Source organism: Corvus moneduloides, chromosome 7, assembly GCF_009650955.1.
Source record: "Corvus moneduloides isolate bCorMon1 chromosome 7, bCorMon1.pri, whole genome shotgun sequence".
NCBI lineage: Eukaryota > Metazoa > Chordata > Aves > Passeriformes > Corvidae > Corvus > Corvus moneduloides.
In genome coordinates, this window is record NC_045482.1 from 5,378,827 (window position 1) to 5,394,821 (window position 15,995).

Consider the following 15,995-nt stretch of genomic DNA (forward strand, 5'->3'; position numbering starts at 1 on the left):
GGGAACCATAGTGGTCTCCATCCTCCTTCACTATGGCGGGGTCAGGCAGGTCTCCATTCTCCTCTCCCATGGGGGAGGCTGGGGTGGTCTCTGACCTCATCCCCTGTGGCGAGACTGGGGGATGTCCATCACCCTCCCCTTTGTGGGAACTGGGGTATCCCTGCCCTTCTTACCTTTTGGGGCACAGCAGGGAGTCTCCGGCCTCCTCACCCCAGGGAAAGGCTCCAGGGGGATTCTGGGTCCTCTTTACTTTTGGGGACCCCTCGTGGTCTCCATCCTTCTCCGCTATGGGGGAGGCGGGAGGGAGTCTCCATCTTCCTCCACTTCGGGAGGGGCACCAGTGGGGTCTTATGGAAGAGGGCTTCGGTGGATTGATGCCGCGCTTGTTCCTACTGGGTCCCTTGTGGACCGCTTAGGCAGCACTCTCCTAGCACCTGCGTGTGCACATGATCTCACCTTCGCAGGTAGTCGCGAACAGCTGCTCACACACACAGTGCATGCACGAACCGGAGACAAAGAGGTGAGAGGGGTTCTCTGCATGCAATTCCAAGATGTTTAATGGCAACACACCCGAAGGGAACAGAGGTAAGAAGAACAACCAAACGGGATGCCCGTGCCAGTTTTAGCCCGAAAACTCCCAAAGGCAGGCAGAGCATCCAAAACCAATAGTCTGAGGGCTAGGGGGCAGAGGCAAGGTTGAATGACATAACAGGGGGCCATGGGAAAAAGGATGGGAGGGGCGAGAGGGCCAGTGACCAGCAGAATCTAGACAAAGGAACAACTTTCTAGCACAGTGTTGTAAGGAGAGACCACTTTTAAGGCAACTTTGGGGGTGTAAAGTGGACTAAGCCACCGCAACAGGGTCTCCATCCTCCTTACCTGTGGGGAAAACGTAGTGGTGTCCATGCTCCTCCACCACAGGGGTGCCAGGGGGGTCTCTGTCCTCCTCTGCTATGGGAGGACCGGGGGGAGTGTCCATCCTCTTCCCCTATATGCGGGGGCATGGGGGTCTCCGTGTCCGTGCTCCAAGTATTTCTCTCCGTCCCGCTTGGGGATGTCTCGCTCAGGTGTCTCCATCACTTTTGCTCCGGGCAGTCCCGGGCTTGTCCGTCTTTTTGGCCCTCAAGGAGAGAGGTCTCCATCCCTCTTGGTCTGCTCGGTGCAGTCGCTGTTGTCCAGCCCACGTACCCATTACCATCAGTGGCAACACAGAGCTCACCAGTGGCTTGGGGCACGAGGGAGCTGGGCTTGGCCTCCTCCTCCACATTGCGCCGCGATCAGGGCCACAGAGGTGGGCGCCACTCCCACCTCCCTCCCAACAACCCACACACCCCCCAGCCCGGGCCGGTCGCGGAGTTCCAGCATTGCGGGGTGAGGGCACGGAGCTCCGCTTGGCTCTGTCTGCTCCGCTCAACTCTCACCCCTCCACTCCATCTGCTCCACTACTTTGTAGTGGCCCCTGATCCCGCAGCGAATAACAACTGCCCATCGCCACTTTATAGTCAATGGAAGTTTAGGTACGAATAATGACTGGCAAAGCAAAGACCACGAGGGAGCAATGTGATTGGTCTAGAGGATACGGGTCCTGTGAGGGGCAGGAAGTGAGCATGTCTTAGGGCTGGAGGCAGGGCCAGTGATGGGGCGGAGCCAGGGTGAGGTGGGGGAGGGGTCACGGTAAAACCAGGATTTGGGCTGGGTTAGGGTGCGATTAGGGCTGAGAGGGGGCTGGGGGTGGGGCTGAGGGTGGGGTTAGAGCTGCGACTGGGGCCAGGCCTAAATGTAGGATTGGGATGAGGGCTGGGACTGGGATTGGGTTAAGGGCTAGGTCTGGGATTGGGGTTAGCTCTAAAATGGTATGGGGTTTGGGGCTGGGTTTGGGTTTAGAGCTAAAAACTGGGACTGGAGTGCAGTCTGGGGCTGGGGTCGGGGTCGAGGCTGGAGATAGGGCTAAATTTGGCAGTCTGGTTGGTGTTGGGGTTAGAGTCAGAATAGGAGCTGAGTTTGGAGTTAGGGTTAAACGTGGGATTTGGGTTAAAACTGGAGGCTGGGGCAGAGGCTGGAATTACAGCCAGCATTGCAGGTAGGGCTAAATATGGGATTTGGTTTGGGGCTGAAGATATAGGAAGGGGCTGGTATTGGGGCTGGGGTTGGAGTTAGGGCTGAGATTTTGATTAGGGCTGGGGTTGGGGTTAAGGCTGAACATGGGATTGGCTTTAGGTCTGGGGTTGGGATTGAGTCTGGTGCTAGATGAGTCTGGGACTGCGATGAGATTAAATAAGGTACTGTGTGTCTTAAATGTGGAGTAAGATTGAGATCAGGATCAGGGTTAGATTTGGGACTGAGCACACACAGAGCGGGACAGCTGAGATGTCACTGCAGGATGTCCCTGGCATCATTCTAGGCCTCCTCAGGCACCTCCAAACATGGGGGGCAGGTGGGGTGGTCCAAGATCCAAGTGCTTTCACACTGCCCCTCAATACCATGTGAGCATTCTGTGAAGGCAGCCCTGAATGTGACCCTTGGGGGTCTGGGATCAGCCTTCACATCCCTGTGGGAGCAGCTACAGAGATGACGAGAGATTTTTTTACCCCCTTGTTCCTGTAGAAGGGTGAACCCCAACTGCCCTTTTCTTCTGGTGCCTCCTCATCTCCTCGACTGAGCATGTCAAACTCACCAGGAGAAGGAAAAAACCCATTCCATGTTTCCTTGTGCCTGGAACATCCACTCACAACAAAGCACCTTCTGAAAGCTCTGTGGAGTGACATCAGGAGGAGAAAGGGAGGAAATTGTATTTTGATAGTAAATAAAAATTGCAAAATTATTTCTTTCTGTCCCATTCAGTTTCATTCAGTTCTGGTCTGGTTTTCAGAGTGCCACCTTCTCAGATGACTGTATTTGTGTCCTCCTTTCTCTTCTTTCTTTGCCTGCTCTGTTTCTGTCACAGTGTCTCTCTTGATGCACAGCACCTACCAGCCAAAGCCCCTCCCCTGACTTTGTTCCCATTCCATGAGCTAAAACAACCACAGATGAAGTAATGAAGGCTGGCAATGAAATGTCATTGTAAGATCTCGCTCCACTTGGCTTTTGGACCCTTCTTAAGAGCTTTGCCTTCAAGGGCAGGAACATCTTTTCCTTGCTGGAAACTGGAATTCCAGACCCTTGGAGTGCATGCCATGGATCCCAGAGGGGCATTCCCAAGGCACCCAGAGTGCTGGGTCTGCCGTGCCTCCGGAGGGAGCTGTGCAGGGGCAGGGGACAAGGTCCAGCAGCTGTGTGGGCTCCCAGAGCAGACAGCAAAGGTTGCTTTGCTTTGCCGGACATTTTCCAACATATTCCCAGCTAGAAGCAAAGGGAAGAAGGAAAGGGAAGTGAGTCCCTGACAGAATCCCAGAATGACTGTGGTGGGAAGGGACCCTGCCCATGAGGGAGAGACACCTCTGCCCCAGTGAAGGTGCAAATGAGACCATAGGACCACAACCTATGGATTTTATTGAACATGGATTTAACTGAACAAGACATAGCAGGTAGAGAAAGAAATAGGGCAAAGGTCTCAGGCAGAGAGAGAGAAAGAGGAAAGAGGTCTTGGAGAGAGAGAAGAAATAGGAAAGGGCTCAGCTGCTAGGAAGACCCAAAGAGCACAGCGTGTTTCATAATCCCAGCCAATCAGAGGACGTGCTAAACTAAATTCCAGCCAATCCCAGGCAGACCCGCAGTGCCCAAAGCCCTCTGGGAGCAGAATTTTGGGCTTAGGGCAGGGGGGACGGATCTGCACTGGGGGGGCCCCCAAGCCCCCTGACCATCCCTGGGCCTGATCGAGGGGTTCCCCCCACCCAGCAGCTGGTGCTGCCCCCCAGGAGGATTTTTTTTTGACAGTGTTTGAAGTTCACAGATTCTGGAATCAAGCCCCAAATATCTTTGGGTGTTCCTAAGATGGGCTTTTTCGGGGGGAGAGGACCTGTAAATGCCCCTTGGGTGACTATTGGGGAGGTCCATGTGGGGATGACCCGGTACCAGCAGGGCAGGACACTGGTTTTTGGGGATCCCCATGAGAGTTCGGGCAGTGGAACTCAGGATCCCGGAATGGGGAGAGCAGAGGGGCGATATTGGAGCTGGGGGATCCCTGAGAGCCTGGAGGGGTGGGGGAGACTTGGAGATGAGCGGGGTCCAGGACCTCCAGAACCTGAAAGGGGCAGTGGGGAGAGGGGGAAGCCCCGAGTGCCTAGGCGTGGGGGGAGGCTGAAGAGGGGGACCCTGGGACCCCTGGGAGCCAAAGCAGAATCAGGAAAAAAGGGACCCCTGGTCTCATGGAACCCATGTACCACTGGCACACTGCCAAGGCTCATGCAAGCAAGGTTCCACTGTGACAAAGAAAGGCCTCATGGCATCCAGGAGACCACTGTGGGGCAATGGATTCTTATGGAACCAAGGCCCCATTGTGACAAAGTGCGGCCTGATGGAAATCCAGTGCCACTGGGACATATCCAGCCTTTGAGAAAGCAAATGTCCATTGTGACACAGCACAGCCTCATGAATCACAGGAATGTGGGAAGAGATTCAGCCAGAGCTCCAGCCTCCTAACCCACAGCTGGGTCCACACCGGGGAACAGCCCTACAAGTGTGAAGAATGTGAGAAGAGCTTCAGCCGCACCTCGAGCCTGATTCGCCACCAGCGGATTCACACAGAGGCGAGGCCCTTCCACCACCCCGACTGCAGGAAGGGCTTCAACTACAGCTCCAACCTTGTCACCCTCCAGCACATCCCACCCATTAGAGAAGAAGGTTTTCTCTTCATTGACTTTCCTTCATTATCTTGTCTAGATGCACAACAGCGGACCAAAGATGGCACGGCCTTAGACACACTTCGAGACCTGACACAATTATAAAATGAACATTTCTCTCTTTTTTAACACCTTCATTTCAGAAGCCTGGAATTGGAAAATGCAGAGCTTTGAAATCAGCTATCTTCATGTTCTGAATTATCTCAAATGAGCACTTTGTCCCCTAATGAAAAGTTTTCTAGGATTTCCTGGATGGTAGCAGAGTGTTTGCATGTCAGAGATTAAATTTCATGACAGTCTTTTCATTGGGCCAAGAGGGATGAACAACTTGAATTTTGGATCACCTAAGGGATTCCAGAGGCTCTGAAACTCTTCTATTTTTGTAAAAACCAGGTATTTTCCCTAAAAAAACCCCTTGTTCTTTGAGGGACCCTACATGAAACTTCCTAAGCAGTGGAAGGCAGCCCAAGCTGCTAAACAAGTGAAAATATTTCTGCACTCAATTTTAAAGTCACAGTCCTTCAATAAGATCTGAGCAGAGCAGCCACTTTATTAGTGCAGGCAAAAATTCACCTGATTTTTGAGGACTGAGAATAGCCAATTAGACCTGGCAAATACAGGGCAGATTTGCATTTGTACCTGTGCTCCCTGATTGATATTCTCATTTGGTGGCATTACTGTTTCATCTCAAGCAGGGCCACAAGGACTTGCTGAGGCCTGAGCTTTTAAAAACACACATAAAGTCCTGTGCTTGGGGGTATTTCCCCCCCATGTGTAGGGAGCATTGAGCTCATCCATGGGAGGTAAACATGTATCTCGTACATCCTGTTTCTCTCCACCCTTTATTCTGACTTTAAGCCTGAGGAACTGACAGGAAAAATTCCCTCCAAAAGTGGACATGAGCTGTCTGGGTGCTGTGGATCCTGTCAGCCTCAGCCTGGGCTGAGGGAAGGGAGATGATGCTTTTCCCATTCATCTCCTCTTGCAAGAATTCGAACTTTTCACAATTACATGCCTTTATGAGGTTTCTCAACAGTCCTATAGATTTGAGAATTCACCGTGTTCCCAAAAAGTGGATAGTGGGTGTATTCGGGAGGGAGCTGCCAAGAGCATCCAGGAGCTGCCTGGAGCACCCAGGTGCTGCCCAGACGATCCACGTGCTGTCAGGACAATCTAGGAGCTGCTCACAGGATCCACAGATTCCCAGACAATCCAGGCCCTGCCCAGACCGTCCAGAGCTGCTCAGACGATCCAGGTGCTGCCCAGAGGAGGACGCCGTCCTGCCCCCATGGCCTTCAGGGCAGGAGGAGGGAACAGAGGAGCCTGAGGAGAGTGCAGGCAGCGGGAGGGCTTGGTTTCATTTGTCTTTGTTTCTTAACATCCAGAGCTGTTTGAACTGGGAATAAATGACTTCTTCTAAGTGAACTCTGTCTGCTCAGGATGTGGGGGAGCAAGGTGGGCCTGGGCTGGGAGCAGGCAGGCACAGACCGAGCTCCTGGGATTTCAGACTCCCTGTGGTAGCAAGACACTGTATTGGAACTTATAAATCCATTTAATCAACACCTCACTGACTAAGCACCACCACTTTGGGGTGAAGACATGTCTGGGAATTTATCCCAATGGGGCTGTGAATCTGTTCATTTTTCCTTATAATCCAAGCCCAGGGAGTCCAGCCTGTGAAAACCATTTCGTAATAGAAACAACCACGTTCTACCAGTGTCCTACAGGAAGGCACTGTACTAGTTTGAAAATAAACCAGTGGGAGGCACCAAGTCAGAATAACAATTTAATGGAATTTAAAGAAAAGGAAAAAAAGTAAAAGAAAACACTGTCAAACTGACAGAGTCAAGGTACAACCTGACACCCTGTTAGGCAGGGTGGTGGTAGCAGTCTGGTAGAATGGTGGCTGCAGTCCTCTGAAGCAGTGATCCTGTAGTAAAAGAGTCTGCTCTTCCTCAGGAAGTCCAATGGTGCCTGTGTAGCTCCTGTCCTCTGGAAATCCAGTGGGAAGGGGTGACTCTGGTGGTCAGAGTCCCAGATTATATCCACGATGGGATGCTTGGTTCCTCCCTCTGGGTGGAGCATCTCACAATGGGGTAATGAGTCATGAGGCAAAGTGTTGATTAGGCTCATTAACAGAAGATAGTCCGGAGGGAGTTATCTCTGAGTCAGGCGGCAGGACAATGATGGGCAATTAACAGAAAGATAGTCTGGGGGGAGGAGGCAAGGAAACACTGCCCCACCTGGTTTCAACAGCTCCTGAGGATGGTAATAGAATACACTGCAACCCAGGACAGGCACGAATGGCAACAGGAATTTGCCCAGTGTGCTTTGCCTCAAGCACCTGTAACTACACCTGTGCCCATAAATGCAGCAGGCAGAGAGGACAAATGTTGCAGCGGGGATTTCTGCAACATGTATAGGTCAGCAAGGCCCGTGGAAAAAATTAGGGACTGATTCTTGATAGATGTTTTAGAGATCTTTATTCTCCAGCCACATGGCCAGGGTCCTGCCGAAGAACTCTGCAATCATGGGACAACCAGGGTCCTCCCCACCCAGGGGAACACAAAACAACCAATGGGGAACAGGATTCACCAGGGAGTAGGGAAACCCTGTGCCTCTACCCCAGGACCCCATGGCAGGGGAGAGGATCCCCAACAGAGAAATATTCTTAAGCATTTAAAGACTGACTCCTTTAAGCCAGTGCCACTATTAAGTCAAGCTTACAGTACCAGTTCATACCACTACAGAGCTGACCTTAAGGGGATCCTGACCAGAACATCTAAACCCAGCTTCAGCCAAGAGTTCACAGCATTTCAGCAATTTGTACCTTTTATGAGATGTATCAGTTCTGGTATTTTTAGAGAAAAGATACCACAAGAAAAAGGCACACTTGCAAGAGTTTTCAGTGTTTTACTTCTAATCACTTTGGAAAGGAAATCTTTTGAATTCAACTAAAGCCAAAGAGACACCGAAATACTCCAGCCCTTCATGGGTATTTGGTCTCCAAGGCAGGAGGAAGGTTGGTCCAAGATCAAACTCCCTGAAATGCATCTCTTGTGGACCTTGAGTCCTCATCACCAGCTGGTGGTTTCCATATAGGCTAACTCAGGCACAGGCAGAGAGGGGACGGCACTGGGACTAGAGAACTGTCCTTTCTTCACACGATGCCTTCCCTGGGGGTTGTGTTGGGAAGCCTGTGCTCAGGGGTGTCTTGGGAGCAGGAGAAACACAGTGGGAGCTCCTTGTACCAACAGAAACTTTACAAGAACAGAGGCACATGAAGCCTCACTTTAAATAAAAGCTGCCTCCTCCAAAGATTTCAATGGCCTTTGCTCAGGTTAACTGACAAATGATAGATTGCTTGGTGCTCCCTGTTTACATGGGAGACTCCTGCTTCAGCCTTCTTGCCAGGAGAAGGCAAACAGCATCAGAGGAGGAGGACGGTGTGCAGGGGGGGCACAGATTGTACAGCAGCAACCTTGCCTTTGTTCAAGGTGCTGTATCCACACTCCTCAAGCACGGACATATTTACATCAACACCTTTGGTAGCAAAGGTTAACAAATTTACCATCAACACCTTTGTTAACAAAGTAAGAGAACAGTACTGTAGCTGCCAAGGACTGGTTCTAGGTCAGTGAGGGCCTGGAATCTTCAGCATGGGAGCTATTCTAACTTCTTAGTCTTGAGAGTACTTTCCTGTGATGGAAATGAGTTGGGCAGAAGCAATGTAGGGAGGCAAAAGGAAAATTAGCAAAAAGGAAAGGGTATTTCTATGTTCCACTGTTGACAAATACTATCCAGTGATCGAATCAGGATCCTCAGCCTAGCTCAGGGCTCCAGCCCTCTGCTCATGTCCAAGGGTTTCCTGTATTGCCTTGGCAATGAGGGCTCTGTGAACTCAGTGCCAAAGGAATTGTTTCTTCCATGGCCTCCACAGATCCAAATGAGCTAACAGATGTTCTGGCCACTCTGGACAAAGAAAAATTACTTCTGCTGAAAGCAGACCCTTCAAACCCTCCCTAATGCTGCAGAGCAGGTCTTTTTGCCCTATGTCAGCTATGTGTCATGACTGGCTATGTCTGTTTTAGGCTATCACCCACTCTGACTGACACTGTGAGAGGATCAGAGCGACTTCCAAACCTTTATGTGAAAAATGTAAAGTGCAGAAGTGCTGATCTCTGGGTTAAATTAAGCTCCACGAGGTGTCCTGTACCTTGCACAGGAGTTAGTGGAAGTTTCTTTGAGGAGAGTTTGACACAATTTTCCCAGAAACCATCACACATTTTAATTACTCCTTTTACACATACAAGCACTTTATATGCAAGTCAGCCTTCCAGGCAAGTGTCTTTTTAATAACCTTTTAGTTAAGCCTGGAAGTTTTCATTTCACCAACCATTTACTCTTCCCTTATAACAGACCTTTGTTCAAAATACTTCCACCATTATGCCAGAGGTACAAATTCCACTGATGGCTAGCACCAAAAAGCAGATTACCTAGATGTTCCCAATTACCACAACTGCCTAAGCAGAACTGTCACACAACATAAAGGTGTGCGTAAGTGGTGCAGTTTAATTGGATATTAAACCACCCTACAGCAGGAGCATCCCATTCCCAACAGAAAAGCAGGATGATGAACAGGGGCGACTTTAGCTGATAACTTCAAAATGGGATTAGAAAACGAGTGGGGAAACTTAATGCATGATAGCCTCTGGAACAGCTTTGTCACTTTGTCTGCCCTCTCTCCAGGTCACCTCAGCTCGTGATGAACAGCATGGTTCCCACAGAACATCACTGGTGACCTCCCTCTGCAGATCAGTCACCCACTGCTAGCCAGTATTCTTTTCATGCAAAGATCTTTCCTCCCTGAGAGGCTGCACAGCATTCAGATAAGACTGAGTTGTTGCTAAGGGGCCCCATCAAAGGCCCTTTGCAAACCTAAAACCGAACTGGAACTTCCTGCAGAGGGGAGTTTGGAGAAGTCTCACTCCAGGCCCAGCCATCCCAGCTTTGCAAACACACACAGAACACAGAACACAGAACACATCCGTCAGAAGCATGATGCAGATCAGCTCCCTCATCTGGAGATTTCCTTGAGAAATGAAATGGAAATGATCCATTAGTAACACCAATTAGTCTCTCATTTATAATCAATGTAAAGTTTTGCTGTGGACAGTGGTTCATCTTGATCTGAGCCAGTGGTTCATCTTGATCTGAGCCAAGGACCTGACACCAAACACAACAGGACCCACTGTGTGACACCGGCTCAACTGCTGCACAGGTGGAAGCAGCTGAGCTGCTAACGTCCCTTTTTATTCTATTAAATATGGAAACAAATGGCACAATCAGTACCTTATATTAAACAACCTGGTAACAAATGCAAAGGTTCATTACCCTGGAGCTTTATCTTCAGTCTGCAACTTCAGGACAAACTGGATGCTTCTACCACAGTGGTTAACAGCTGATTTAAAGTCATTATTAAGTTTCAAAGTTAAAGCCCCACTGCCAACACTGAGGCATTACACACCTCTTGGAAGTTACAGCCTTGGAGGATTTGTCAACACCTGCCCAAGTCTGCCAGGCAAACAGGCAATTTCTAAGGAAATTTTTCTTCACTAACCATTTGAATCTAAATTAAAGTGAAGAGTCTAACAGACTTTAGGCAGTACTTGTGATTTACCAAAATATGGATAAGGACCTAGTATCGATATCCATTTCAGACGGACAAAGACTCTCAAATAGTTTAGAGTTAGAAAGTGTATATTTATTAGGCACCTGGAGACTGTGTGGGATAATTCCCTAATACACAGTGCCCCAATACAAACAAATACAGAGCTTTTTATCTACAAAAATTATGGATATCCAAAATACAAATGCATATTCATAACATTAATACCTCCCATTCTCCGCTTCATATGGAAATGAGCTTAAATGTTATTAAGCATGAGTAGTGTGTTCTCTGAATTGAGTCGGTGGTCCCAGATGGATGAAGTAATATTCGTCTCCCTCATTTTGACCTTTTTGTCCTCCTGAACTTTAACAATCTTAATTACTTTGGTGACCTCCAAATTTCCTGTTGTGTGACTTTTGTATCAGTTCTCACAGAGGGAGTAACTTGGTAATTATCCTTGTTCCTCAGACCAACCTTATCAATGTTTCTGTTTCCCATTCTAAGCACCACTAAGCAAACATGGACATGACAGGCAATCAATTATTCAGTAATCAATTACTCGCATCTTGAAAATTCATTTCAGGCCCAGCTCTTCTAACAATTTTCATTAACTCTAGCCAGGCCCAAACGCACTCCTATCCTAACTAATTTCAACACAGCTAGCCTATAACTAAAATCTTTATATTTCTTTAAAATTCTGTGTTTCACTTGGACACACCACAGAACACAGTTTTCTTATGGGAAGCTTCTCTATGTGTGACAGCATTTAAATGAAGAAGGTTCCTACGCAATGAGTAGCAAAGGTGGCTTAAATTTGGTCTTTTGGCCTTTAAATTTTGTGTCCTCAAACATTTCCTTTCACAATACTCAGCTGGAGAGATTTAGTGTGCATGGTTGCATCAGAGACACAAATGTATTCACACCCCGTCACCCCAAGAGCATGCACCACTATAAGCCAAAATAAAGCTTTCCCCATTATTAGCAGACATTCAAGCCATCACACAGTATTCATACTCCCTCAGATAGAAACATCCTGAAATACAGGTAGTAACTGTTGTGTTTATTAAGGAACTAGTTTTTAAATGGGGGGTTGGGGTTTTTTAATAACCAACATGATACTTCCAAATAAAAAGAAATGTAACAGAAAGAAAAACTCAGCAAAATACAAGGAAAGAAGAGATAGAGGGACAAGTCAGGACTGTTCTAACTTAGCAAGTTAACAGATCTCCTAACCCAGTGTCAAAGAGCCATCACACTCAAGAGGGCAGGGCCAATTTATCCAGTGAATTCTCACAGCCTGTGCTTGCACATCCCTGCACAAAGCTCGAGCAGATGCATTGCCAGTCCAGCAAACAGAGACAGCACAAGCACATGTGAGTAATTTCAGTCTCCTCAAGGGTACTAGATTGAAAACAAACCAGTGGGAGGCACAAGGTCAGAATAACAATTTAATAGGGAAATTTAAAAAAAAATAAAGACAGAGAACACTGGGTTAAACTGACAGAGTCAGGATACAACCTGACACCCTGTTAGTCAGGGTGGTGGTAGCAGTCCCATAAAATGGTGGCTGCAGTCCTCCTGAAGTGGTGGATGTGTTTCTGTTGAAGCAGTGATCCTGTAGAAGGGCCTGCTCTTCCTCAGAAGGTCCAGTGGTGGCTATGTAGCTCTTGTCCTCTGGGAATCCAGTGGAAAGAGTTGTCTTGGAAAGATAGTCCAGATGGAGGAGGCAAGGAAACACTGTCCCACTTGGTTTCAACAGCTCATGAGGATGGTAGTAGAATACACTGCAACTCCAGACACATGTTGAGCTGTTTGAAGTGGAGCCACTGTTCAGTTTCGCTAAGGACTCTGCAACACTGAAAGGATGTGCTTTTACATGTAGCTGAGAAGGAAAGTGAAAATCACCTGTATGTCTGACAGAGTTTGTAGGCTGCAAGGGAAAGGTGAAGGCCAGGCCTGACTTTTGCCTGTGGGATTTGTTGCAAGGAAGCAGCTGCTGGATGTTTTAAGCTTTTTGGGATCTGTGAGAGTGAAAAACTACACTTGTACCTAACTCAACTGATTGTTGGTCATCTGGCTGAAGCTATTACATAAAGCAGGACTTTGATTTTCTCCCCTTCATGCCAGTTTTTTCACCTTTGCACTGAGCAACCTTTTCTGAGGATACTGTGAAATGCCTTGCCTTGAAAACTAGAAGTACCTCAGTTCACCCTCTAAGAAATATGGTGAACAGCTAAAGTCAATTTCAGAACTGCCCTGAGCACAGCTGATGCTTCACTACCTGAATTTACCATTGGAAATATTTGCAAGAACCACCATTTTATTACACAAACATGTGAATTACAGTAGCAGCCTAATCTTATTCTCATTGGAGTCATTGGAAGTTTTGCTACTTACTGAAACAGGAAAGAAATCAAACTCAAGGAGCTTAATAATCCAAACTCACTCACCATTGTGCAACTAGCACTTGATTAATTCAAGGTACCATTGCAACATACAGAATGGCTCTGCACAGGAAAATGGAAGTCTCGTTCTTCACAGGGGTAGCAGAAAACCTTTCTACCACAGAAACAATGGGAGTAATCCATCATGCCTTAGTGTGCCACTGCTGGTCAAAGAGCTACACCATGAGTCTCTGTGTCCATAATAGTCTCAGGGCTCAAGGCCCCACATAACACCCCACCTTACAGACACACAAGAAAAGCCCACGAAAATGCAGTTCTCCAGACAGCTCGCTGAAAACAGTGACTCTATACAGCTATGAGTTTACAGGATCACACACGGCAATTCTGTCCACAGATAGATTTAGTTTTAATGAATCCAGATCAAAATTGCATTTTTATAGTCTTTTGTGGGAAATAAATGCTCTACAGAATAAGGACCTTTTCACCTTTGTTAAATCCTCTTCACTTTTCCTCACCAAAAAGCACTCTGGGAGGGGTTCAGCTGCAGGTTGGATGGCTGGAGAGTGGGTTGATAGTTACCTCATGCGTGAGGCAGTGATTGGTTGATGAGACACGTGGGCACTGCGTGATCAAGGAGGTGGTTGGGTGATGTGTGAGTGGCGACACCACTGTGGCAGGCAGCCAATGCGTACTTGTTTTGGTTTAAGTTTAGAGCATAAAAAGGCTCAGTTTGTTACAATAAACGATCTTCTTTGTAGCAAGCCAGGAGGTCCATGTGTCTTTGTTACCCATTGCTACGGTCTTTGGCTTTACTAAGATGTGTTATGCAATGGCAAGAATAAATTTGTTTAGACAATGATAAATAACAGAGGGAATAATGTACATTTTGCTGCTATCTTCTCAAATAAATGCTAGCCAAATACCTCATCAACTCTTATTGTGAATACAGACTGCCAGACTGGTAGAGAAATTTTGAACCTTTACTTGAACCATGTGTCTTGATCAATTTATATGCAGAACCTTTCCTTCAGCAGAACTTTTTTGCACTGTTAGCCCACATGGCTGAACTGTGTCTTGGTTTGAAAGACAGGTGTCTGCTAAGGAAGGCAGGAGCCTCCCTTGGAATGGAAAGTGCAACCCCCTTCCCTCTGAATTATTATAATTTTGAAATTAAGGGGCTTTCAGGCAAAGATATGAGGAATAGGAATAACAGTTCTTTACTAAGTTCTTTACTTTTTATATATATATATATAAAAAACAAGGCAAGCAAACAACAATAACTATGGCAGTAACAGCAAACAGAACCAGAAACCCACTGACAGCCTTCTCAGCTTCAGGCACTTTCCCCTTGGGTGCAGTTCCGCTCGCAGCCGGCAGGGGCGCTGGCGGCTCCCGGTGAGCAGGGCAGGTGCGATGGTTCCCCCGCGGCTGCAGGGGGCGCTCCGGAGCGAGCTCGGGGAGCACACAGTAATGGCGGAAAAAAGCTTGCTTCACAAACCCCCTGGGGCAGCCAATCCCGGTGCCCCAAGCAGGACCCTCAGGAACAGCAGGGATGAACACAAAATCCTGGGTGTCAGACAAGATGCATCAAACTCCGGAACTGCAACGGAAACCCCGGGATGTCTCGGCAGGCAGGATGGTGTGGGGCTACAGTGTAGCGAGACTCGGAGCGGCGGCAAAGGAACGGCGGGGGCAGGTCAACCACGGCCCGGCTCCCAGAGGGGCAGGGAAAGGTGGGCTTGGGATCCCAGGGTTTTCCCTGACATACCTGAGCAGATGGTGAGAAGGTCCCTCTTTTAGTGAGGTAGGTGTTAGGGTCCCAGTGCAACAGCCCCTCCAGCAAGCAAGCTCCACCCACAATAGAAGGAAGGCAGCAGAAGGCAGAAGCCCTCAGCGGTGACGAATTCTCTCCACAACAACAGCAGCCTTCCTCCCCTCCGAATGCCAGAAGAACAAGAGAGAGCTAGGGGCTGTACCCAACCCGTTTTTCCCATTCAAATCTCACAGCATTGCTGCCCTACATGAGAAGACCTCAGGTGAAAGAGGGTAGCTAGCTAGACCACTCCCCCTGTGGCCAGATGTTTTTGTCTCTCTTAAGTACTCAGTAATTTGTCTCCTAGCAACGTGTATGAGGAAAATTCTTTAAGAGAAAAAGAAAAACAAAATAAGAACTCCTAAAACCCCAACAATGTGAATCCAGTACAAAAGCAGTGAATATAGGAACTGTTCCCCTTTAATTAGAAAGGCGATAAAAATGCAAATCAAATAAAAGCCTTTTATAGCAGCAGCTAGCAAATCATAAAAAGATGCATATTTATAAGGTCTTTAAAAAATTTAGAACTACATACAGTTTTGTAAACTGCAAATATAACTCTAAATCACACAGGATCTTGAAAGGTGACATGCAAAAGATCAAGAGGAAGTAAAGAAAAGAAAACCAAAAGAAGTCAGAAATAAGGCACAACATCTCCTCCTTTTCTGCTTACTAGAGTATCTTAGAAGTACTTTATACTATCTTAAAAGTCATGTAAGTAGAAAACTGTGCCAAGAACAAGTGTGGAAAACTGTGGAAAACTGTGATATCTGAACATAAAAATTTGGTTTGTTTTCTTGCCGATTAAATCTGCATGCAATGCATAAGATAAATGTATGTTTTGTATATTCCAAAAACAATTTTAAAATGTTGTCAAATTGAAGTGACTGCTCTTTATTTGTTTTGAAGTACTTGGTTAAATATGGTGTATATTAAAATACTGCAGACATATCTTTTATTATATAGTTGCCAATTGCAAAGGAGGCAAGCATTTCGTGTGCTTTAAAAAGTGTTTTAGAGTGCTTTTGTTACTAGTTTAAAAGGTTAGATTATGTGTAAAATATGCTATCTGAGGACTTAAAATTAATTAATTATTTGCTGTAAGTAGGCCAAATTACATGAGCTTTCAAAAAGAAAAAGTGCCATGCCAATTCAGAAGTAGATTAGTAACCCTTAATCGCAATATGGAAGAGGAATACAACATAAAAGGTTAAGCAACACTGTTGACAGCAAAAGGCATAGCCTGCTTCACACAAATACAGGAGATAAATTACTATTTTTATATAAACGTAACTATTCAGAGCTTTCCTTGAAAAATTTAAATTACA